This window comes from Saccopteryx bilineata, chromosome X, assembly GCF_036850765.1.
Source record: "Saccopteryx bilineata isolate mSacBil1 chromosome X, mSacBil1_pri_phased_curated, whole genome shotgun sequence".
Lineage (NCBI taxonomy): Eukaryota > Metazoa > Chordata > Mammalia > Chiroptera > Emballonuridae > Saccopteryx > Saccopteryx bilineata.
The window spans coordinates 93,681,795-93,704,759 of NC_089502.1; the positions used below are offsets into that span (position 1 = coordinate 93,681,795).

Sequence of the window (22,965 nt, forward strand, 5' to 3'; positions counted from 1 at the left end):
ATACTATAGACTAGTTACACACAAAAAAGCAGCTTTGAAGCCCTACCTACTCCACCAGGGTTCCACATCCCCAGAGTCACAAATCAGCAAAAGCCCCCAAATCCACTCTACCTATTTCTAGTCCCAAACAGAAAAGCAAAAGTAAGAGTTCAGAGGAAAGAAAAAACTCAAACAGACACATTTTAGACATTAAACAAAGGACTTACATACAACCACACATGAGCACTGTAAAGCTAGTAGCCATGGCCACCATCACAGCTGCCTGGCCCATACAGGTTTGCATTGGATTCGGACAGATTGTAATAAGACAACAGGGCCACGAACTGGTGGGACATTATTTTTAATCCTAGCTCACACCTGGTGGGCAAGTAAAAACACACACTGGGCTGCAAAACCCACTCATTCAGCGCTCACAAAGCTACTGACTTGCCCAAGTTTCCTATAATCAAAAGTGTCTACCTCACCAGTCTCATTCTCCTTTGTTTCCCATCTCTTCTCTGCACAAATTTTGAACTAACTGGCTTCTCTTTCAGCATTCCGCCATCTTGGCTGCCTTTCCTTGCCTCCATGTGACCTTTATTTGCTCTTCTCTCCAATGTTAATCTCAGGAACTGAGAGAGAGCAAGCTCCCAGTCTGCCCCCATTTTATAGTGTAGAAATCAAAACCTTTAATACAATATACCAGGGGTAGTCAACCTTTTTATACCTACCTCCCACTTTTGTATCTCTGTTAGTAGTAAAATTTTCTAACCTCCCACCAGTTCTATAGTAATGGTGATTTATAAAATAGGGAAGTAACTTTACTTTATAAAATTTATAAAGCAGAGTAACAGCAAGGTAAAGCATATAATAATAATTACTTGCCAAGTACTTTATGTCGGATTTTTGCAAAGTTTGGCAGAATAAATCTTTATAAAACAACTTATTATAGTTAAATCTATCTTTTTATTTATACTTTGGTTGCTCTGCTACTGCCCACCATGAAAGCTGGAATGCCCACTAGTGGGCTGTAGGGACCAGGTTGACTACCCCTGCAATATACAAACAAGGAAGTCTCTGATACAAAGTCACTTATCTGAGGCATAATGGGATTGCTCATGAGAGTGTACCACCCCACATCAAAAAGGGTGGGAAAATCCTGGGAGGAAAATAAAAAAAAAAGATGGGAAAGACTTAGTCCCAAAACCGAGCCCTAGGCTTCAGGGATCCTGCCTGCTCACAGCTCGTCCCCAACACACATTAATACAATCATACCCATCCCAAGCAAGAAGGACAACCAATATCATCACCTGGGCGACAGGCTTCCAAGTGGGCAGCACCATCTTTAACAAAGTGAGCATAATATATTTTATCTGCCCAACAAGCGCGCTTTCATAGATGAGGGAAGTGCTTCCCTTGTGGCCTCTCAGATGTACTCAGGCCATGTCTCTGCAAGGACTTAAGACTTTAAACCCAGGAATTTTAGAATTTAAAAGTAAGGAGAACAAAGAAGAATGAGATCTCGATAAATACAAAGGTGTCTTTACTAGGGTTTCTCTGAGAGCATAACACAATTAGCTGCCTCTGAAAGTTCAGGGTCTCTACACAATCCCCTTTAATTATCTTTCTCAAGAAATATATAAATGTGCAAGCACAAAATCACAATAGAAGCTGATGGACCTGGTCACTTTCAGCTCCTATTAATTGTCCTTCCAGAGTATAACTAAATGCTACCCAGAGAATTCTAATCAAGACCAACAGAGAGTCTTAGCAAAGCAGCTTTGAAGGCCCTACTTACTCCACCGGGGTTCCACATCCCTGGAGTTCCAAATCAGCAAAGCCTCCAAATCTGCCCTATCTACATTGTAGTCCCAAACCAATTGAACCAGTACCAGTCTCAGACAGAAAAGTGAAAGCAAGTATTCAGAGGAAAGCCAGAAAAATTCAGCAAAGCAGAAAGAGTTGATTTACTTACCTCCTTTATTTCTCTGTGGAATAGTCCAAATTGTAAAATTTGGGAACCAGGGGTGTCTACCGGGGAATTGTCTGGACCCACAGGAGGATCGGGAGCGCTGACAACATTTTAGGTGGCGAGCCTCTTGTTGGGACTCAAGTGGGATTGGGCAGCCTCCCAGAGAGACCAGCCAATTCGGGCTGCCTCCACTGAGTGACGCAACACACCGTAGGTCACACGTGGCTGCCAAATGTTGTAAAGTAACTAAATTCACAATTCTGTGGTGTTTTTAGAGGCACGTAGTCCAAATAGCTTTTTGAAAAGTTTTATTAAGGGAAGAAATTTATTAAATATGCTGGCCGCATATGGCTGACGCAGGTCAACAGACCCAAATTGTGCAAAACCCAAAAATAGTTCAGGGACTGTTTATATATTCTTAATTATACATGGGAAGGGAAAAAACTGACATCACAGCATAAGTTTATATCTTTTGTTTAGAGATACATACATTAACTACATGCTTTCAGGAGGGGAGGGGTAGTTTCCATAGGGACAAATGCCTGTAAATGGTTCATCAGTATAAGAAAAGATTTTAATTTAATTTTTTCTTCCTATACCTGGCTAGCTATTCACCCTTCCCCAATAGGTATGTGGGAAGGTCAAAGAATTCAAGTCTCCTTCCTCTTCTGCATTTAGAACACAGTGCCATTGGCCATCTTAGTTTTGATGCTAATCACACAAGCATAGAAATCACACTTACAAAATCTTTCTGGATGCCTAGCCCAAATTAATAAAATGTTCTTTAAACTTTCTAAAATATTAATATTAATTCTGTAGCTTTTGGCACTTTACAACAAGGTCTGTTGTTGTAATGAGACTTTGTCTCCTCATATTTTCAATTCTCATTTATTTTGCCTCTTTATTTCACAAATACTTATTGAAGTCCCACAATAATCCAGGTACTGTTTAGGCATGAAAAATATAAGAAAAAACAAAAATAAAGTACTACTTTCATAATACTTACATCCTAGTGGGGAAACAAACACTCACATAAACACAGTAGATACAATGTAATAGTTTAGGGGTTCAGTATCAGTCACCCCGAGATATGCCTCTGTAGCATGCAGATTGTTTTATTTCTTTTTTTTTTTTTTGTATTTTTCTGAAGCTGGAAACGGGGAGAGACAGTCAGACAGACTCCCGCATGTGCCCAACCGGGATCCACCCGGCACGCCCACCAGGGGGCGACGCTCTGCCCACCAGGGGGCGATGCTCTGCCCAGAGCCACTCTAGCGCCTGGGGCAAAGGCCAAGGAGCCATCCCCAGTGCCCGGGCCATCTTTGCTCCAATGGAGCCTCGGCTGCGGGAGGGGAGGAGAGAGACAGAGAGGAAGGAGAGGGGGAGGGGTGGAGAAGCAGATGGGCGCTTCTCCTGTGTGCCCTGGCCGGGAATTGAACCCAGGACTTCTGCATGCCAGGCCGACACTCTACCACTGAGCCAACCAGCCAGGGCCATGCAGATTGTTTTGAGCTAAAGGCCAACAAGAACATGTGAGCTAAAGAGAAATTTCTGACGTGTCCTAGAAGCATTTAAAATATGAACTTTACCCATAATAACATTATCAAAGCTAACTTTTTTTTACCTATATATAGAGCAGAGCAAACTTCTAATAACTGAACATCTTTTTTTCTTATTGTCATGCAATAACTTTCTTTCTTCATAAAGCTCCAAGGTAATCCTTAGTTCAGAGTGTCATGTATGCCTCATTTTTCCTTTCTGATTTTCAGGAACCTGTCATGTATGAATGGTCTCTGGCTCTCTCATGCATGTGGAGTTCCCATATAAATGTATGTAATTAACCCTTTGAATAGTATAAACGTTCATGTATGTCTCATGCTTCCTGACTGATAGAATCAATTAAAGTCTGAAAGACCAGTGTAATAGGCTTTAATGGAAGGAAACCTGCTGGGCTGTCTTGTAAGGGAGAGCAGCCCCCAGTTCTCTAACAAGTAGGTTTAAATAGGGAATTTGAGGGCGAGGGCTGGTAATCATTAAGGAAAAATGTCTCTTTCAGTGATTTATGTAATTTTAACCATAGATTAACTAGGGAACCTTCAACATCTGGATTAGTTACCTGGATGCCTGGGGGAAGGTTATCTGGAACATCTAGTTTGCCACTGTCCCTTTGTCCATGAGGAGGGTGACATGGCCCTCACCTGCAACACTATCATTACAGCCTTTTGTTATATGGTTGAGGGGCGATGATTATTATTCTGTAGCTACTTCCTGCTGGTAAGGGGCAGTGAGTCTGGGGAAAGGATGGCTGGCCTTGGGCTGTGGTGGCGAAATAAGGACCTTCTTGTAGGTGGCTTGGAGTAACAGGAGTTCATGGATAGTCCAGCTAGTGAAGGCTTTTAGGCAGTCCTGGAGGAAATTAGAGAAAAGATACAGGAGACAGACCATGTGCTGAGAAGGAAGAATGCAGGGTAGGGATATAGGGGGCAGTGGTTTCTTTTCTGTAACTTCTTTCTGCTGTTTATGGGTATAGTCCTAGGGGCTTGGATTTTTCTGCCAGGTGATTGTAGGTTTCAGTGTTGGTGTGTAGAGCTAGGTAGATTTCTCCAATTTTCTGGTTGGTGAAGGCCTGCATGCGGTTCTGTAAGAAGCTAGAGAATAGGCATAGGAGACAGAGCCCAAAAGCTAAAATGGCAAATATGAGAGTGAGTAGACCAATAAATGGTAATAACCAAGACATCCAGTTTGAGTGGAGCCACTGGTCCCAGGATTTGTCTAGTTTTTCACAAATTCGTTAAGCTCGTTTCTTCAATTTGGCTTCCGCATCTCTAACCAGCCCTGATTGGTTGAAGTAGAAGCAACATTCTTCCCATAGAAAGACACAAATACCTCCTCTTTCTGCCATTAAGAGATCAAAGCCTTGGCAATTTTGTAGCATGATGGTGGCTAGGGAATTAAGTTGATCTTGTAGTTTTACGAGAGTGGAGATAATTTCTTCTAGAGAGTTTTGGAGGTCTTCAGGGAGAGAGTGGAAATAAGACAGGGAAGTAGCCAGCCCGCAGCCCCCATACCTTCTCCTGCAGAGATTCCTAAGGCAATAAGAAGAGGGATTACCTGTATGGTTTGTCTAGTCCTTAGATTGACGAGTAGAGTACTAGGAACTGGGATAGGCTCGTGGGGTGGGATTATGTTGATATTCAGGGTGAAATAGACTAGGATATAGGTTATTATCCAATTAGTTGGGAAGCACATATAGGTGTTGGTCCCATGCATATAGAAAGCCCCTGATTGGGTGAGACAGGCTGAGAGGTGAATAGAGAATAGATGGACAAGGGTCAGTTTTGTCCATCCATCTCTGAATTCCAGACAGTCAAGGTGGAGGAAAATGCAGCCCCAAATAGGGAGCAGACATGGTCAGAGGCCTGCTTTGAATATTGCAACCTTGTGGAAGGGGTAGTGAGTCAGGGACAGAGTCATGTGGTGGGATAGGAGCATTTATGTTGTGAAGCTGTAAGAGTAGGGGGTTCTGTGAATTAAAAAGAGTTATAAAATAAACCCTTTGCTTCTGGAGAGACTTGATAGCTAACTTGATGGTTCTGATGGTCTTTGGGAAATTGAATAGTTATTGTGGTGTTGCAAAGGTTAAGGGGGAGGTGACCAACTGGGATGTCATCCTAAGCCTTGAAGCATAGGGGAGCAGGTGAAAGGAGAGAGGTATTTAAAGTGACTGGTCTTTGAGCAGGAGAAGTTCAGGGTTTTAATTTTTCAAGCTGGAAATAGTAGGTTTAGTACAGCTTAGGTTTTGTTTGCTTAGTTTGCAGCTGAGTTGGGGTAATCTATGAGAGTGCTCTGTCTCTCAAAGAAGGTGATCCCTTTCTGAATCTTGTCCATAAAAGTGGTGTGAAGGAGATGAGTATTATTAAGAGGAATAGTGAGTGCTGAATAACTGAAGATGACATGGACAGACATATCCAGCAGTCAACTGCATAGGAGAAGTTAGTCCTGGTTAGATTTTAAATAAGATTAAGAGAGCTTTCTAGATGTGAGGATTCCAACAGGGAGGGTATTGGGGAAGAGTATGCTTTAAGGGTAAGGAGATAAGAAAGAATAGAGCAAGCTGGAATTTCCCTCTTGTATGTTGTCAGGGGGTAATCATAGTTACTCACGGTTCAGGCTGTTCTTTTTTTTTCTGGGATTTTAATCAGTTTGAGCTTGGTGGGCCCTAAGGGGGAGCAGGCATATCTGGGAGGTGATTCAGGTTAACTGGAAGGGTCATTTGTAGGCTTGTGTGGAGATGGAGCTTCTGTTTTCTTTAACCTGGCAACATGAAACTAGGAGGCCTCTCCCTGGAGTTTTGCAGCCATGGGGTGGTGAGAAGAACCTTGGAATTCACTATGATGGATGGTAGAGGTAAATTTATAACAGAGTTGGGTAAACCTGGCTGGCTGAGAAGCAGTAACAGAGCTGACTCCAAGGATGGAAGGTGAAAGGAGAGAAAAGCCATGAATTTGGAGAGTAGGTCCTGGCCTAAAATAGGCATAGGGCATTGAGTTAGAAGGAGAAAAGAGTGAAAAGAGTGTGTAAAGGAAACACCATGTATTAGACAAGCAGTGGATCCATGGCCAACAGGGAGGAAATAAGACCATCAACACCCACAACAGAGACCTTTAAGGGATGAGCAAGACATGAATATTTGGACAAGGCAGAGTAAGTGGCTCTGTGTCTATAAGAAATGAGATTGGCTTACCTGCCACTTGGATGGCTACCCTAGGCTCATCTGTGATGACTTGAGATAGGGTCAGTGGCCCTGGGCATCTTCAGTCTTCAGTGGCAAGTCCCAGTAGACTGGGCAAGGTTAGGTTGTAGGCAGTTGGTAGGGGTGGAAGAGACTAAACTCTCCTTTGGAGGAGCAAGGTGGCAGTCTACCTTCTAGTGTCCCTTTTTCCCACAGAGAGGGCAAGGCCCTGGCAGGGCTGAGGAGCCAGACAGACTTTTTGCCCAATAACATTCTTTTCCACACTTCAATCAGGGCCCCAATGGAGTCTGACGAGGCCTCTTAGGGGTGTTGGAGTCTTTAAGAACAGCTACCAAGAGGAAGTATTTTGTCTGATCTCTTTGGGCTTTGTCTGCCTTCTCCTTTTCCTCTTGGTTATTATAGACCTTAAAAGTCATGCTCAGGAGATCTGTTGAGGGGTTTGATGCCCCCCTCTGCTTTTTAAGCTTCTCTAGATGGCAGGGAGTTGTCAATATAGAGGGTGGGGGAAGAGAGGAAGCAGACAAATGGACAGTGTGATCAGCTGGATGGAAAGAAGGAGGGACAAAATCTGCAGGAGGAGGTTGAGGTGCTGGTGGTGGCGCCATGTGGTCAGAGGGGTCAGAAAGATTATAGCTTAGAGGAGAGTTGGAAGAGGACAGGGGAGAAGGGGTTCTTGCTAAAACTATTTGGTAGGTTGAGCAAGAGGAACAGAAGCAGAGTTGATATCAGAGAAAGAAGAAAGCCTGCACATAGGGAATTTCTGAGACCTTCCCTGTGTGGTGGCAAAAATTATTGAAAAATTTGAGTGTATTGTAATCAAAAGTAGTTTATATTGGGGCCACACAGTAGGTTCCTGTTGGTCAAATACGTTTGTAAATATGATATATATGTTTGCTCGCTTATAGTTTGCATTGAGTGTGGGGAACAGGCTGTAAACAGGCAGGGTCCTTATAGTCTAAGGCGGTGTTTCCCAATGTGGGGCCCATGCCCCACAGTGGGGCAATTTGATAGTTAAGGGGGGCAATTTGAAAATGGACTCAACATGACTTTAACTCTTTCTCCCTGGGCCATTTAAATGCAATGCTAGATATTGGTGCCAAATTTAACAAAATATGCAATTCTTAAATAATTGTGGTAAATAATTATTAAGTATAATTTTGTTTGACGAGACCAAAATATCAAATGGGTGATTGGCGTCGTCAAGTAAACTTCATCCTGCGTTCACCGCGGAGCATGCCGTCTGCCGCGTGGAACCCCAGACTTTTTAAAAACTCGCTAAACAACGCAGTTATTCTCACCTAATTGGCCCATCGCAACTTCTGTAGTGTTTCACATCATTCAGTTGGTGTTAATTTGAAATAAGTGTCAGTCAAAACCGTTGTAAAAGCTCGTTGATTTAATAAATATACATATATATATTGTATAGATATAATTGGTAAGTATTTGATTTTATTTTTATCAATATTAAACTCTTTATTAAGTACTTCTTGCATCAGGGCTAGAAAGCAATAATATTTTATAAATATTATTGGGGCTATAATAGTGCATGCATGACAATTTTAATTTTAAAAGCATAACTTTCCAGAAAATTTTGTCAAGTGGAAAAAATATAGATACCTTTTGATTTGTGGTGGTAGTGTAGTAAATGTGTTATATACATTTAAATAAATATGAATTTTTAGTATACATTTACTCTATGTCACATTGAATATATTTCAACACATATTTTAATATTAGTTTTTAATTGATCTTATTTTTACTATAGCCCATAGTAAAATGAGTGGTGCAAGCAAGAAAAAAACTCGTCAATATTCGGAGGAATATTTAAAATTTGGGTTCATACCCACTGTTCACGATGAGTGGATTCCTTTTTGTCTTTTATGTCAGCAATGCTTGACCAACAAATCAATGAAATGAGGTCATCTTGGGGCGCATTTGAAGGCGAAACATAGTGCTCATATTCAGATTTGAGTTACTTTAAAACTTTAAAGAAAAATTTTGAAAAAAGAACAACATTAAAGTCTCTATTTACTGCTCATACTTCAACTAATAATCATGTTCTTGAGGCTAGTTATCAAATTTCTTTATTCATCACTAAAACTGGAGAAAACCACACTATAGGAGAGAATTTAATAAAACCATCAATATCAGCATTTCTTAAAACGGTTCTTGAAAAAGATGACAAAGATGTAAAAGCTATGCCATTCAGTAACAATTCTGTTAGCAGAAGAATAGACAAAATGAGTGAGGATATTGAAAAACAACTTATTGAAAAGCTGAAAACAAGAAAATTCTCCTTGCAAATGGATGAATCAACTTTGAGAGACAGTGAGACAGTATTGATGATAACTTACGTAAGATATATTGATAAAGGACATTTTACTGAATAAATGTTGTTCTGTAAAAGATTAGAAAGCACCACTACCTCCAAAGATATATATAATAAGCTAAAAAACTACGTATATGTCAATGATATACCAATGAAAAATATAACATCTTGTGCTGCAGATGGTGCTCCCAATATGATGGGCAAGAAAAATGGCTGCTTAAAATTGATGAAAGATGCGAATCCAGAAATGATTCTTGTGCATTGTGTTATTCATAGGGAAAACTTGGTAGCTAAAAACATCTCACCTGTTCTGAATGAAGTATTACATACAGTAATAAAGTGTGTTAATGCTATTAAAGCTAGTGCCAAATGTGAGCGTCTTTTCAAGCTATTTTGTGAAGAACAAAATGAAGACCATGTGAGACTTTTACTTCATACTGAAGATGGTTATCTAAAGGAAACTGTTTGAAAAGATTTATGGAACTGTTTGATACTCTTAGTGATTTTTTAAGCAACAAACCTGAAATGAAGTATCTGTTAACAATAGATGGTAAAGCATTTGTGAGTTATTTAGCTGATATCTTTGAAAAACTAAATATATTAAATAAGCAACTTCAAGGAACAAATAAAACTCTTGTCGATGCAAAAGCAAAGATATTTGGTTTCATTACCAATATTCAGTTATGTCAGAAACATATTAACAACAAAAACTTTAAACAGTTTCATTGGCTCCAAAAATGTGAAGTAACTGATACCGCTTTACTTGTTATTGTCAATCATTTGAATATTCTATCGGCTGATTTAAAAGAAAGATTTTCTGACTTAAAACAAATTGAATTCCCAACATGGATGATGCAGCCAATGTTAGTGGATTTGTCTGATATATCAAATATGCAGAATCAAGAAGAACTCGCAGAATTGCAAAATGATGAGTCAGTTAAAGCTTTATTTAATATCAAAGGAGTGATGGCATGGCTTTGTGAGGAAACAGAAATCAAATACCCAAATTCAACCAAATGTGCAAGAAAACTATTGCTACCGTTTCCATTTTCATTTTTAGCTGAATGTGGATTTAGTGCTGTAAATGATTTACTAGTAAAAAAAAGAAATCGGCTGGATATAACACAACATGGAGACTTGAGACTAAAGCTAACCAAATTGGAACCTAATATAAAATCTCTGTGCAGCAAGCATCAAACGCAAGGATCACACTAAATTAAAATAAATTAATATAGAAAAATCTATATTAAAATTATTTGGAATTTAAATTTCTGTTTTTCATTATATGTTTTGAAATTTTACTTACTGTGTTTTGTTAATTTCATAGTGATTTCTTCCCAGAACCTATCATTTATGTTTATTAAGTGAACAAATCAATTTTTTAATGTTAAAAATTATGTATGTTACATAGGGGGGGACATAAAAATTTTAGAAAGGTTAAGGTCGGGCATGGCACAAAAAAGGTTGGGAAACACTGGTCTAAGGCTCAGTTTTAAGACTAAGCTTTTTCACATACCCTTGACTACTGCATGATAGGGGGTGGTGCACTCTTATGAGGAATCCCATTATGTCTCAGATAAATGACTTTGTATCAGAGACTTCCTTATTTGTATAATTAGATTAAAGTTTTGATTTCTAGATTATAAAATGGGGCAGAGGAGCCCATGCAGGAGAGAGCAGAGAAAGGCCACATGGAGAAGAGGAGAAGCAGCCTACATGGTGGAGTGCTGAAGGAGAAGCCAGTTTGTGCAGAGAAGAAGATGATGAAGAGAGGTGAATAAGGCTGGTGAGATAGAAACATTTGATTTTAGGAAACTTGGATAAGTTAGTGGCTTTGGGAGCCCTGAATGGAAAGGGAAGTGTTTCCTCACTGTATATTTCTTGCCTGGTGGGTGCAAGCTAGGATTAAAGGGCAATGGCCCACCAGTTTGTGGCTTCATTGTTTCATTACCATCTGTCCAAATCAAATGCAAACCTGCATGGGCCAGGTGGCTGTGATGTTGGCCGTGGCATTCACCTTACAGCCCCCATGATAGGTAAAGGTGGTAGACTGGAGTTGGGGAGGAAGGAGGAGTATTCACCTTACTTGTCTTCCAACACTAGAGAAAGAAAGGGGAAGAATGGTCAGGGTCATCACCCTTGAGAATTCAGTCCCAGTGAGTAGGAGTAGGATGTTTCTTGGCCAGGCACCAGGGCTTTCGAAAACATAGTCCCAGTAGACAAAAAATCTCGAGGTCTACCTCCCCCAATATTTAGGATGAAATATTTGGAAGAGAGTCTACCAGAGGAAGGAAGAAAAGGTGTAAAAGGATGCCTAATCCTGGTCTGGCAGAGGTTTGGAACAGGGTCACGGAGCCAGCCAATCCATCCCCACTCCCAGGACCAAGCAGAATCAGGGAGTAAACCTGGAACAAGCTGCCACTGTCCACTGCTTCCCTGGTAGTAAGCTTGGGTGAAAGCTGAGAGATTGTCCGGTTGTAAGGTGCCAAAACCTACAGAATTAATATTAATATTTTAGAAAGTTTAAAAAACATTTTTTTGATTTACGATAGGCATGCAGAAAGATTTTGTAAGTGTGATTTCTGTAGTTGTGTGATTAGCATAAGACCAATATGGCTGATGGCATTGTGTTGTAAATGCAGAGGAGGAAGGAGACTTGAATTCTCTGACCTTCCCCCATAACTATGGGGGAAGGGTGAATAGCTAGCCAGGTATAGGAAGAAGAAAATTAAATTAAAATATTTTCTTATACTGATGAACCATTTACAAGCATTTGTCCCTATGGAAACTACCCCTTCTCTCCTGAAAGCATGTAGTTAATGTATCTATCTCTAAACAAAAGGTATAAACTTATGCTGTGATGTCAGTTTTTTTTCCCCTTCCCATGTATAATTAAGAGTATATAAACAGTCCCTGAACTATTTTTGGGTCTGCACAATCTGGGTCTGTTGCCCTTTGTCAGCCATATGCAGCCAGCATATTTAGTAAATTTTCTCCTGTAATAAAACTTTTCAAGAAGTTATTTGGACTATGTGCCTCTACAAAACCCCACAGAATTGTAGAATTGGGTACTTTATAACATTTGGCGCCCACATGGGGCCTATGGTGTGTCGTGTCACCCAGTAGAGGACCCCAAACTGGTTGGTCTCTTCGGGAGGCTGCCCAGTCCTACTTGAGTCCTGAGGAGAGGCACGCCACCTGAAATGTTGTCAGGAATCCCAGTCTACCTGTGGGTCCAGACAGTTCCCTGGTAGATACCTCTTGGTTCCCAAATTTGACAATTTGGACTATTTGGCAGAGAAATAAAGGAGGTAAGTAAAGCAACTCTTTCTGCTTTACTAAATTTTTTTGGCTTTCCTCTGAATTCTTGCTTTACTTTTCTGTCTGAGACTGGTACTGGTCAAAATTGTGTGGGACTAGAAGTAAGTAGAGTGCATTTGGGAGCTTTGCTGATTTGAGACTCCGGGGATATGGAACCTCATTGGAGTAAGTAGGGCTTTTGAGACTACTTTGCTGTTTGTAACTAGTCTATAGTCTATGTTTTGATCTGCAGCGAAACAGATCAGACACAGTTGTAAGTTTGCATAGTCTTTCCAAGACTGAGATGCAGGTGGAAAGTTTTTAGGTCCTGCCTCAGACTCTGGGGCATATCTGCTTGTACTCTGGAAGGACAATTAGTAGGAGCTGAAAGTGACCAGGTCCTTCAGCTTCTATCTCGGTTTTGTGTTTGCACATTTGGTCATTATTAGGAACTGAGTGGACCGGGTCCACCAGTTCTGCCTCAGGCTTTTAGAGACGTCAGGTTCTCTAGAGAAATAGAAGTGGGAACAATGTGTCTATCTCTAGGAAGGCTAATAGAGGTTAAGTTTGTCCAGGATTAGTCAGTCTCACATTGTACTGAATCAGTGGAGACTGAGCTAACCTGGATTGATTAATCTCAACCCAATATTTTGAGAGATGTCTCTGTGTTTGTTGAGATCTTAGTCTTTGTTTTAAAGTTTCTATCTAAAACCCCTGGTTAAGAAATCTCTGGTGCTGTGGATTGTGTGTACCTCAGAGGCCACTAGAGGGGCCCTTCCCTCATCTATGAAGCTTTGTCTTTGTTCATCAAATTATCTGGTATTATTTAATTGAAATAGGCATGCATTGTTTGTGTATAAGTCCTTTGTTTAATGTTTTAATGTCTGTTTGAGTCTTTTGTATCAAAATTAGAAGCTTCTGACTAAAATCCAATCTTAAGTAGAGAATCGTTGTCCTCTCTTTGTTCTCAAATTAGCTTTGAGCGCCCTGTCAGGTTTCTTCTCTGAAAAGAATCATTCTCTTCATTTGGCTTCTTCCCCTTTGTGTTAATTAATATCTTTATAGTTAAACACCCTCTTATTTTGGGTGCTAGTTAATTATCTGTCTTATATTTTTGTTTTTATTGGTGCACTAATTTTTAGATTCTCCTGAAACATGTCTCAGTTTTGTAATAGGTAACATTGGCTAGAACTTTTAAACTCCAGATAGTAAAAACAGTCTGAAATATACTAACTGAATAAAAACTTGCTCAATACAAAAAAAGGAGTTGGCAAGCAAGCGATTTAAATGAAAGAAAAGTGGAGCCCAAAAATTGAAAGTGTTTCTCCAAACTCTGGAGCTAATGGACTAGAAAATAAGCAGTTTGAGTAAAATAAATACCGGGCCAAGCTGCACGGTGTGCGAAGCAAGGGGGTGGGGCTGTGGCGAGGAGAGGCAAACTTAAGCAAGCGCCCTCTGCTCCCTGTCATTCTCCGGTCTCCACAGTCGTGCTGCACCAGAGCAGCAGGCAAACAGTAAACAAACCACCGCCATCAGGCGCATGATTAGGCTAAGATTCAGCCTGCTGTGTGTGAAGCAACAGGAAAGGCAATAAAGTAAGAATAAGGTAACTGAAAATATAGAATGGAAACTAGTTTCAAATGTCCACCTACTGACCAAAAGAAGTTTTACCCATTTGGAAAATACAGCAATAGTATTAAAATGGAAACTTTGCTTTAGAAAAATCTTGGAAAAAGAACAAGACCAGGTAGAAAGGATTTAGAAATTAAGAAACCACGGGTGTGGAACTTGCTAGTTATCAGTTCTGTGAAATAAATTTGCAGTCCAGAACAAGTGATGGGATCATGAGTAAAAGGATTATAGGGAATGGGATTATCAGAGACAGGTCCTCCAGCTTCCTCTCCATTTCCCTCAATGGACATAGGAGTCGTGTGAGCCCTCCATGGGTTGGGGATAATGGCTTTTTGCCTTCCACTGGTGTAAAAATAAGGGAAAAGGTTCCAACATTCTCTCATAGGCCAAGGGGGTTGTAGAATCTCCTCAAAGTCTCTCAGTTACGTAGAAGACATGGCGTTCATAAGGAAAACTGACAGCATTAACCATAATAGTAAAAACTGTAAAAAAATTTTCAGGGAATTGCGGGAAAAGATTGGAAACCTCATATAGGCTAAAAAGCAGCCTATTATTAGGAAAATAAATTTATAAAAAGTATATTTTATTTTCTGCTTTATTGCAGAGGTTCGAAACCTATGGCTCGTGAGCCAGATGTGGCTCTTTTGATGGCTGCATTTGGCTCAGAGACAAATCTTTAATAAAACAATAATAAAATTAAAAATATAAAAAAAGGCCCTGGCCGGTTGGCTCAGCGGTAGAGCGTCGGCCTGGCGTGCGGGGGACCCGGGTTCGATTCCCGGCCAGGGCACATAGGAGAAGCGCCCATTTGCTTCTCCACCCCCACCCCCTCCTTCCTCTCTGTCTCTCTCTTCCCCTCCCGCAGCCAAGGCACCATTGGAGCAAAGATGGCCCGGGCCCTGGGGATGGCTCCTTGGCCTCTGCCCCAGGCGCTAAAATGGCTCTGGTCGCGGAAAAGCGATGCCCCGGAGGGGCAAAGCATCACCCCCTGGTGGGCAGAGAGTCGCCCCTGGTGGGCGTGCCGGGTGGATCCCAGTCGGGCGCATGCGGGAGTCTGTCTGACTGTCTCTCCCCATTTCCAGCTTCAGAAAAGAAAAAAAAAAAGGCCCTGGCCAGTTGGCTCAGTGGCGTGTGGGGGACCTGGGTCTGATTCCCAGCCAGGGCACATAGGAGAAGAGCCCATTTGCTTCTCCACCCCCCCTCCTTCCTCTCTGTCTCTCTATTCCCCTCCCGCAGCCAGGGCTCCATTGGAGCAGAGATGGCCCGGGTGCTGGGGATGGTTCCTTGGCCTTTGCCCCAGGTGCTAGAGTGGCTCTGGTCGTGGCAGAGTGACGCCCTGGAGGGGCAAAGCATCACCCCCTGGTGGGCAGAGCATCGCCCCTGGTGGGCATGCCAGGTGGATCCCAGTCGGGCACATGCGGGAGTCTGTCTGACTGTCTCTCCCTGTTTCCAGCTTCAGAAAAATACAAAAAAAATAAAAAATAAAAAAAATATATTAAAAAAATCTTATGTATTACAATCAATTTATTTCCTACCATTCATGTTCATGGTTGCATGTGGCTGGAACAAATCACAGCTCTCCTCTGGGCAACACCAAATTTTTATTGGATATGTAACATACATGGTTCATTGTATGGCTCTCACAGAATTACATCTTTATTATATGCGGCTTAAGTGTCTGTCACCGATAGCTTATTGGTTGCTTGCGTAACTGTACTAGCCAATGGGGTGAATTTGCCATGGCTGAACGCAAATAGAGCGGGTCAGGGGGAAGGTGAACATTTGTTTGCATTGGCAATCATCTGCTTTACATAAAAACTACATCTCAATGTAATTTCTTTTAAGAATAACTCCTAGAAAATACAGCACTGAAGAAGAGAGAAAAGGAGCTAAAGCTGCAAAAAATGGCTTTCTCGACAAAAAGAAACCACTTGGCAGAGAAAGACATACAATTTATAATATCTAGAACAGCGGTCATTTCGTATGACCGCCGGGCTTTCTAGTTTTAAAATATGTGGAGTTCATGGCTCTCTCAGCCAAAAAGTTTCCCGAGCCCTGCTTTATTGTGAGAAATAAGCTAAACAGCAACCAGGGGGAGGGAATAAAAGTTGGCGTGGCTTTTGGAAATGCTAGATCCAAATGCCCACCCATCCATGCCACCACTCCCATGGCAACCATGTCCCTAATCTGGCAAAGGAGTAGGGAGCAGGAATTCTGGAAAGGTTGGGTGCCACTTTGATCTGAGCCCACAGCCTCGCCACTTGGCCAGGCTAGGGTTCAGGTCAGCCCTCGATTTCTGCCAAGAGGGACAAACATGTTGAATGTCTTTTCCTTTCCCCTTCTGCTAAGAACTCTGGTTGGCAAACTGCCATTTGCAAACAGCTTGCGGGCCACAAAAGGCCTTCTTACACTCTTAGGTATATGTTGGGCAGATAAAATATATTATGCTCACTTTCTTTTTTTATTTTTTTTTATTTTTTTATTTTTCTTGTATTTTTCTGAAGCTGGAAACGGGGAGAGACAGTCAGACAGACTCCCACATGTGCCCGACAGGGATCCACCCGGCATGCTCACCAGGGGCGATGCTCTTCCCACCAGGGGGCGATGATCTGCCTGCCACTCCGGGGTGTCGCTCTGCCGGCGACCAGAGCCACTCTAGCGCCCGGGGCAGAGGCCAAGGAGCCATCCCCAGCGCCCAGGCCATCTTTGCTCCAATGGAACCTCGGCTGCGGGAGGGGAAGAGAGAGAGACAGGGAGGAAGGAGGGGGGGTGGAGAAGCAAATGGGCGCTTCTCCTATGTGCCCTGGCCAGGAATCGAATCCGGGTCCCCCGCACGCCAGGCCGACGCTCTACCACTGAGCCAACCGGCCAGGGCCACTATGCTCACTTTCTTAAAGATGGTGCTGCCCATATAGAAGCCGTTACCCAGGTGATATTAATGTGTGTTGGGGGCGGGCTGTGCGCAGGCAGAATCCTTGTAGCCTGGGGCTTGGTTTTGGGGTTAAGCCTTTCCCACCCTTTTTGATGTGGAGTGGTACAATCCCATCATGCCCCAGATAAGTGACTTTGTATTAGAGCAGGGGTCCCCAAACTTTTTATACAGGGGGGCAGCTTACTGTCCCTCAATCCGTTGGAGGGCCGGACTATAACAAAACTATGAACAAATCCCTGTGCACAATGCACATATCTTATTTTAAAGTAAAAAAACAAAACGGGAATACAATATTTAAAATAAAGAACAAATAAATTTAAATCAACAAACTGACCCATATTTCAATGGGAATTATGCTCCTCTCACTGACCATCAATGAAAGAGGTGCCCCTTCCGGAAGTGTGGTGGGGGCCAGATAAATAGCCTCAGGGGGCCGCATGCAGCCCATGGGCCGTAGTTTGGGGACCCCTGTATTAGAGACTTCCCTATTTTGTATATTGGATTAAAGGTTTGGATTTCTACACTATAAAATAGGGGCAGAACGGGAGCTTGCTCTCTCTCGGTTCCTGGGATTAGCATTAGAGAGCAGAGCAGAGAAAGGCCACGTGGAGGTGGCCAGGAGAAACACCAAGATGGTGGATTGTTGAGTGAGAGGCCAATTTGTGCAGAGTTTGTGCAGGGAGAAGGAAGGAGATGAGGAACAGAGGTGAATAAGGCTGGTGAGGTACAAACCTTTGATTCTAGGAAACTCTGATAAGTCAGTAGCTTTGTGAGCACTGAATGTGAGTGGGTTTTGGAGCCCAGTGTGTGTTTTTACTTGCCTGCTGGGTGCAAGCTAGGATTAAAGAAGATGGCCCATCAGTTTTTGGCTCCTTTGGTTCTTTACCGACTGTCCGAATCAAATGCAAACCTGCATGGGCCGGGCTGCTGTGTTGGCAGCCTTGGCTACTGGCTTTATATTTGACGTAGTCTGTGGCAGGATTCGATACAAATCGGTATGGCATCACCACCACCTTTGAGTGGTGGAGTAGAGGACTGCCTGCTCTTATGGTTCCCCATGGCTGTCCTTTTGGGGGCCATAGGCTGGCTGACTTTTACAGCCATGTGTGAAGAAACTGAGAGGAGAGCTCTGTGGAAGAGGCTGCTCAGGACCTGCAAACTGAGTAGAAGAAGCTGGAGCAAATGTGGGAGAAATAGATGCTGACCCTGGGCCTGGAGGAGGAGGCTGACCAGGTTTGCAAGATTTGCCTGGAAATGGAGCAGCTGCTGGAGGATTCACAGGTCCGTGAGTTGCAGATTTCCCTGGATATTGTGGAGAGCCAGCAGCAGCAGAAGGCCCGGGCTGAGGCTGAGGCTAAAGCTGAGATCGGGTCTGGAGCTGCAAGGTCTGCAAAGCAGAAGCCTGCGGCAGCCCGGGGCTTGAGCCTGGCAGCAGGAGCTGGTGTTTTCAGTTTCTCTTTGGAGGATGAGGAGAATCGGGCTGGAGTTGTGTAAAGCCAGTAGCCTGGGCCACTATCACAGCTGCCTGGCCCATGCAGGTTCGCATTGGATTCAGACAGTCGGTAAAGAAACAACAGAGCCAAAAGCTGGTGGGCCATTGTCTTTAATCCTAGCTTGCACCCAGCAGGAAAGTAAAAACACACACTGGGCTCCAAAACCCACTTGCATTTAGTGCTCACAAAGCTACTGACTTATCCGAGTTTCCTAGAATCAAAGGTTCCTAGCTCACCACACTTATTCACCTCTGTTCCCCATTGTTGGGCAGATAAAATGTATTATGCTCATTTTGTTAAAGAGGCCGTTGCCCAGGTGATATTAATGTGTGTTGAGAATTGTTGTAGCCTGAGGCTTGGTTTTGGGATTAAGCCTGTCCCACCCTTTTTGGTGTAAGGTGGTACAATCCTATCATGCCTCAGAGAAGTGACTTTGTATTAGAGACTTCCCTATTATGTATATTGGATTAAGGGTTTGGATTTCTACACTATAAAATGGGAACGAAGCGGGAGTTTGCACTCTTGGTTCCTGAGGTTATCATGAGAGAGCAGAGAGAATAGAGCCAGCAGCGGGAGGAGGCCACATGGAGAAGGCCAGGAAAAGCAGCCAAGATGGCGGAGTGCTGAGTGAGATGCCAGTTTGTACAGAGTTTGTATCTGGGATAAGGAAGGAGATGGGGAACTGAGGAGAATAAGTCTGGTGAGCTAGAAACCTTTGATTCTAGGAAACTCGGATAAATCAGTAGCTTTGTGAGCACTGAATGTGACTGGGGTTTTGGAGCCCAGTGTGTATTTTTACTTGCCCGCCGGGTGCAAGGTAGGATTAAAGGCTATGGCCCACCAGTTCTTGGCTCCATGGTTTCTTTACCGACTGTCTGAATCCAATGCGAACCTGCATGGGCCAGGCGGCTGCTGTGATAGTGGCCCTGGCCGTGGCTTTTGGCTTTACACCCATCTCCTTCCTTCTCCCTGCACAAACTCTGCTCAAACTGGCTTCTCATTCAACACTCCGCCATCTTGGCTGCTTCTCCTGACCTACTCCACGTGGCCTCTCTCTGCTCTGCTCTCTGCTCTCTCCTCTAATGATAATCTCAGGAACCAAGAGAGCAAGCTCTCATTCTGCCCCTATTTTATAGTGTAGAAATTCAAACCTTTAATCCAATATACAAAATAGGGAAGTCTCTAATACAAAGTCACTTATCTGAGTCAAGATGGGATTGTACCACCCCACATCAAAAAGGGTGGGAAAGGCTTAATCCCAAAACCAAGCCCCAGGCTACAAGGATTCTGCCTGCCCACAGCCCGCCCCCAACACACATTAATATCACCTGGGCAATGGCCTCCACGTGGGCAGCGCCATCTTTAACAAAGTGAGCATAATATATTTTATCTGCCCAACAAGTTGCAATCTGCAGTCTCCATAAGATGGGAGCCCAGCTGGAAGGAGCACCTACTACGGCCCTGGTAGGTCTGCGATTTTGGGATATAGGGCTGGGCACCATCATGCTCTCCAGAGACAAGATGGAAATGCTGAGTGCCATTGCCATGTGCTCTTCTTTGGGACAGTGTAAGACCTGCCAGGACGGCAGGGATGAGGGGGGTGGCTGAGGTCTCATGTGCATGGACTGATTTCCTGGACTATGTCTGGAGTGCGCATTGGCTCCTTTGTTGGATGGACTTACGGATTTTGGACAATGTGAAATACCCTGATGGGGGTGGGGGTGGCTTTGCTGGAAGCACTCCCCTGCCCTGGGAAGCTTTTCCCATGGCTAGAAAGAAGGCCGAGGACATTTTGTGCTTTGGGCTAAATGCTGAGAGACTGGTGAAGTGTACCTTTGTGATTATTGAAACTGTATGATTTGTGCTGTTGTAATTTGTGTAATGTGCCTAATTTCCTTACACAGGAATGCTGGTGGTATAGACTGTGGGTAGTAAGTAAAGTGAGCATAGGGGTGGATTGTTGGGCAGATAAAATATATTATGCTCACTTTCTTAAAGATGGTGCTGCCCATATAGAAGCCGTCACCCAGGTGATATTAATGTGTGTTGGGGGCGGGCTGTGGGCAGGCAGAATCCTTGTAGCCTGGGGCTTGGTTTTGGGATTAAGCCTTTCCCACCCTTTTTGATGTGGGGTGGTACAATCCCATCATGCCCCAGATAAGTAACTTTGTATTAGAGACTTCCCTATTTTGTATATTGGATTAAAGGTTTGGATTTCTACACTTTAAAATAGGGGCAGAACGGGAGCTTGCTCTCTCTCGGTTCCTGGGATTAGCATTAGAGAGCAGAGCAGAGAAAGGCCATGTGGAGGTGGCTAGGAGAAACACCAAGATGGTGGATTGTTGAGTGAGAGGCCAATTTGTGCAGAGTTTGTGCAGGGAGAAGGAAGGAGATGAGGAACAGAGGTGAATAAGGCTGGTGAGGTACAAACCTTTGATTCTAGGAAACTCTGATAAGTCAGTAGCTTTGTGAGCACTGAATGTGAGTGGGTTTTGGAGCCCAGTGTGTGTTTTTACTTGCCTGCTGGGTGCAAGCTAGGATTAAAGAAGATGGCCCATCAGTTTTTGGCTCCTTTGGTTCTTTACCAACTGTCCGAATCCAATGCGAACCTGCATGGGCCAGGCTGCTGTGTTGGCAGCCCTGGCTACTGGCTTTACAGTATAGCTCTCTAACAGAGTGCCAAGTGTAGGTGCTGCCTCAATAGGGAAGATGCTACATATATAGTTTAAATTTAAAATTTGGTTCTTAAAGAATATTCAGTTATTGTACTAATAGTAATTGTCTCTATTAACTTATAGGTTTTCCAACCACTGGGTTAGGAGTAGTGATTTCTTGTCTTCCCCCACTACTGTGTAAAAAAACATATTTTCCAGGTTAAAATTTATGTGTTATTTTAAAGGCCTTTTGTTAATTCTTTATTTACCGTTTTATAGTCCCATGTAAAGCCAGTAGGTACTGCTACCATCACAGCCACCTGGCCCATACAGGTTCGTATTAGATTCAGACAGACAGTAATGAAATAATAGAGCCAAGAACTGGTGGGCCATTAGCTTCAATCATAGCTTGCATCTGGAGGCAAGAAATACATAAAGTGGGAAAACACTTCCCTTTCTATTTAGGGCTCCCAAAGCCACTGACTGATCCAAGTTTTCTAGAATCAAAGATCACCAGCCTTATTCACCTGTTTTCCATCTCCTTCTCTCTGCACAAACTAGCTTCTTCCTCAGAACTCCACCATCTTGGCTGCTTCTCCTGGCCTCCTCCACATGGCCTTTCTTTGCTCTCCTCTCTAATGCTAATCTCAGGAACCGAGAAAGAGAGCAAGCTCCTGGTCTGCCCCATTTTATACTGTAGAAATCAAAACCTTTAATCCAATATACAAACAAGGAAGTCTCTGATACAAAGTCATTTATCTGAGGCATAATGGCATTTTAATGAGAGTGTAACACCCCACATCATGCAATCAGTCAAGTGTATGGGGAAAAGCTTAGTCTTAAAACTAAGCCTTAGGCTTTAAACACACTGCCTGCTTACAGCCTGTCTTCACATGTAATGCAAACTCTAAGTGAGCAAACATATATCATTTTTAAAATTTATTTGACCACTACCCTATAATATTAGAATCTTAGTTTAAATATTAGAAACTTTTAATAATGTCTTTTTATGTAATGTTTAGTTTATTATTATTCTGAAACAATATTATGTAATATAAAGAAAGAAGTCATATCCTGGAACTCTTGCAAATGTATTTTGTCATGCTTTTGTTGAAATTTATTTTGAATAGTAATGTACTGAGTTATTCAGAAGTGAAGAGACTGGAATTCTAAAGGAGGAAACAAAAATCCATTTGTGCCTGACCAGGCAGTGGTGCAGTGAATAGAGAATCGGACTCAGATGCGGAAGACCCAGGTTTGAGACCCCAAGGTCACTGGCTTAAGCGCTGGCTCATCTGGCATGAGCAAAAAGTTCATCAGCTTAGACCCAAGGTCGCTGGCTTGAACAAGGGGTTACTCAGTCTGCTGAAGGCCTGCAGTCAAGGCACATATGAGAAAACAATCAATGAACAGTTGTTCATGGGTCGCAACGAAAAACTGATGATTGACGCTTCTCATCTCTCTCTCCATTTCTGTCTGTCTGTCCCTATCTATCCCTCTCTCTAACTCTGTCACTGTAAAAAAAAAACACAAAAAACATTTGTCCTAATTTGATTCAGCTAATAACATTGCTTTTATCTTTTACTAAGAGTTTATATAGACAGAAAAAGGCTTTCAAGTCCCTCAGCGAGATATTCTGAGCATGGCTTTTAAGGTCTATAACAGGGGTCTCAAACTCAACTCAGCACGTGGGCCACAGAGCAAGATCACAGCTGTTCGGCGGGCCGCACTAGGTCTACAAAAGGCAACTGTTACGCAACACTTTTCTCACTGCAGTTGAAAACAAAAAAAAATCAGTACAACAAGCACAATTGTACATGCAGTTTACTCAGTGTCACAAAACGACCAGAAACTGTAGTTCGCATCACAACTGCTGTTAACTAAGCTAATATCTAGCTAGGATGCTAGAGAAATGAAAAAT

The 22,965-nt window shown here is 42.8% G+C and overlaps 1 pseudogene; it reads left to right on the forward strand.

Moving 5' to 3' along the window:
- The first annotated feature begins 18,151 nt into the window (after positions 1–18,151).
- LOC136317730 (maternal embryonic leucine zipper kinase-like) overlaps positions 18,152–22,965 on the forward strand; it is an 84,568-nt pseudogene continuing 79,754 nt past the window's right edge.